The 3,209-nt window shown below is 39.1% G+C and overlaps 1 pseudogene; it reads left to right on the top strand.

Moving 5' to 3' along the window:
* Positions 1–750: 750 nt before the first annotated feature.
* Positions 751–2,696, top strand: LOC137248626 (GDP-Man:Man(3)GlcNAc(2)-PP-Dol alpha-1,2-mannosyltransferase-like; annotated as a pseudogene).
* Positions 2,697–3,209: the final 513 nt, after the last annotated feature.

The raw sequence follows: 3,209 nt of genomic DNA, 5'->3' as shown, positions 1-3,209 counted from the left end.
TTCGCACTGAAACCGTATACTGCATTACAGTATTGAGTTGCCGCGCCCACCCAACTACTATTAGGAGGCGATACTGACCAAATCAGTCCATTTTGACAAATTTGTGAATAACTTAAATAGGAAATGAATTTTTTTGATTAGAGAAATATAGTAACTGAGCACGCGAGTATTTACTGCGTTATTTTTTCGCAGTTTTTTTTTTTTTTTGTGACGAGTTTGAACGACAATAAAAAGTTTTACGTAAACGATAACCTGCCGAAATCGGTTATTTTGCGGCAGTGTTTTTGGTACCTTGAAAATTGTTGTGGTTGTCAGACGTTTTGGTATGTGATTTATTTTGAGAGCTGTTTGTTTTACGATGAATTGGGAATTTTTTGTTACCAATAAAACCGTAGTTATTGTTTCCATGAAACTTCTACTACTATTTTCATTCCCTGTTTCCCAACATTTTGCCTTTTAAAAAAGTCCGTGCACTGGTAGATATTTACTAGCAGCAAAGAGAAAAGAAAAAAAGTGTGCATATTCATACGCACCCGTGTATAGAATGTAAATTCCTCTGAATTGAAGCCAACGGGATTAATCGAAAGATTTGTTCCGTTGATTCATTCTTTCATTTTTTACACATGATGGAGTAAGGTTGGTAAGTAAACTGTAATATTTTCTTTCTATTATTATAAAAATAAAATCTTTTTTTTTTCTTTTTCATTAGTAATTACTTTTATTTTATTTTCAGGTGGAGAATGGGCATGGGGCATGGAGCGCTTGGGTAAGGTTGTTTTGTATCGGATTTTGTTCTAATTTTAGATGGCGGCATCTCAAAAGGGGTGCTCCAACTGCGGCGTCGGCCGCGCTGTCAGTTGTCACACTTTTGCGATGTCCACTTATACATTTATTAATGGATTTTTTTCTTTGCAGGTTTTGGTTGCAAAAATCCATCACGGCCGCATCTCTTTGAAACGCTATCACTGGCAATAAAATCGTTGGCACAACAGCAGCAGTTAGCTCCTTTGAAGAAACATTATTTTCTGTTTCATATTGGAATTTATGCCTTATGTTTTTCAAATGCTTTCGCTATTGGTAGAAATACGCGACGGCAGCGGCACTATACCCGAGCCATACTGGGCACTTTTTCCTTGCCCGAATACACAGTTTGGCGTAACCCACTGAACTTATATCGTGGAGCTGAATACCAACGACCCTTTTTTTTTTTTGTGATATTTTTGGGTCGCTACGACGAAATCAAAGGTATACGATATCCCTCTCCTAGTTGACTTGGGGAAATAGAAACCTAATTTCTTAATTTTGACACTAATGGCTATAACAATATTCCTGGTACTCGTGTCGGCTACGGTGCTGTTTGCCATATTTTTGCTAAGCCTTCGTAGTTGGCTGCAGCGCTGTAAAACAAAACTTAAGATTCATGTGATGGGCCTGTGAATATAGGAATATTTCATCCATATTGCAATGCTGGGGGCGGTGGCGAGCGAGTTTTGTGGTGTGCTGTTCGAGCACTACAGGCGAAATACGACAATATATATATATTATATATTGACAAACAAAATAAAAGCTTCGTTTATCTGAAACGTCTAGTGGAAGCTAAGTTGTATCTGTATTTCACATTGCTGGGGCGAAGTCTCGGATGCAGTATTCTCGGACTAGAATCTCTTTGTCGATTTCCACCTGATATTTATATAGACACCACAGGATATACTTTCACGTTGCCTTTGTTTCGTTTTATTGGTAACTGCAAGATCGGGTGCTATGTGTATTATCCCACAATAAGTATGGTTTTGTTGCGGCGTGTTCAACGACGTGAATATTGTCATAACAATCAAGCCTACGTGGTTAGAAACCCATTCATCACCTGGCTCAAGGTTATATACTATCGAATTTTTGCAAATATATATAATGGGCTGGACGATGCTCCGATACGATAATGGTAAAATCCACATGGACTGAAAATCACATACGCGATTTATGGGGCGTACCTTTTAAGACTCATCGTGTGTATCCACCATGTGAAGTAAAGGATCTTAAGAGCTTAACTCGTAATGAAAGTCCAGATAAGATTGTAATCATATCTATAGGTCAATTCCGGCCAGAAAAGATCACCCTCTTCAGTTGCAAGCTATGTTAGGAAGCTCGGTGGAATTTAACGTAAAGGTTAATTTTCAAGAGCTTCTTCAATTGTATCAAAAACGCAGGAATAGGAATTCACACAATGTGGAATGAACATTTTTGAATTGGCATTGTTGAATGTATGGCCGCTGGTATAATAATGGTTGTGCATCGATCAGGAGGACCCTTATTAGATATTATTGAGACGTCTTTGTGGTACATAGCTGTTACTGTCAGGAATTTGCACTTCCACATGTTCGGATTTGGGATTAAATTTTCTCGGTGGGATGGGATACCGATTTGAGTTTTTGATACGAATATGCTGTGCAATGATTTTAATTCAACGTGATGTGTTATGTGTTTCTAATGAATTTGATACCAGTGCACGTGTTGGCTTTAATGACTACACGCCGCTGAAGTATATTGAAATGATGGGTATGCTGCGGTCGAAACCACAAATACTAAATTCCATAGATACACCACCAACTCCACAAAGCACAAGTGATTGGGATAGACCAGTGCGTTTACGTATCTCACATAGGAGAGCTTATCCGATCAACAATTGCAAATTGCTTTAGTTATATATGAACATATAAAACGGAATAGTGGGGTTGCTACCGATGGCATTGTGCCATCAACTTTGGCATAAGTCGTCGTAATTTAATGGCACAATTTAACGAGACGGCGTTAAATGAACCAGCCATTGCTACACTAGAAGATGTTGATCATACTGAAGAAGGAATTGTTGTTACTACTACTGAAATTGGCACGACTTCAGTGTCATTGACTGATATCGTGGATGATGATGAAGCAATCACTGCTATTAGCGTAGTGCCATTTTGCACGCCGACCAAAAGAGTTCAGACTCCACCAGTTACACCGAAACGTCGACCATGCATACCATACGCTATGTCTGGTCTTAAGCGTATTAAAGCAACGCCGTCGACATCGACGCCAAAACGTAGTGCTTCACGGACGCTCGGACTTTAAAAATAGCGACTACGGCAGATCCGAGCCGTATGCTATTCACTACACAGCACGTTGCATAGCGCCAGTGAGCATGTTGAATAATAATTTGCAAAATTAACGAA

This window comes from Eurosta solidaginis, chromosome 4 (assembly GCF_040869045.1).
Source record: "Eurosta solidaginis isolate ZX-2024a chromosome 4, ASM4086904v1, whole genome shotgun sequence".
NCBI classification, from domain to species: Eukaryota; Metazoa; Arthropoda; class Insecta; order Diptera; family Tephritidae; genus Eurosta; species Eurosta solidaginis.
Note: the sequence above shows the minus strand (reverse complement) of the source record. Positions and strands in the feature narration are given on the sequence as shown.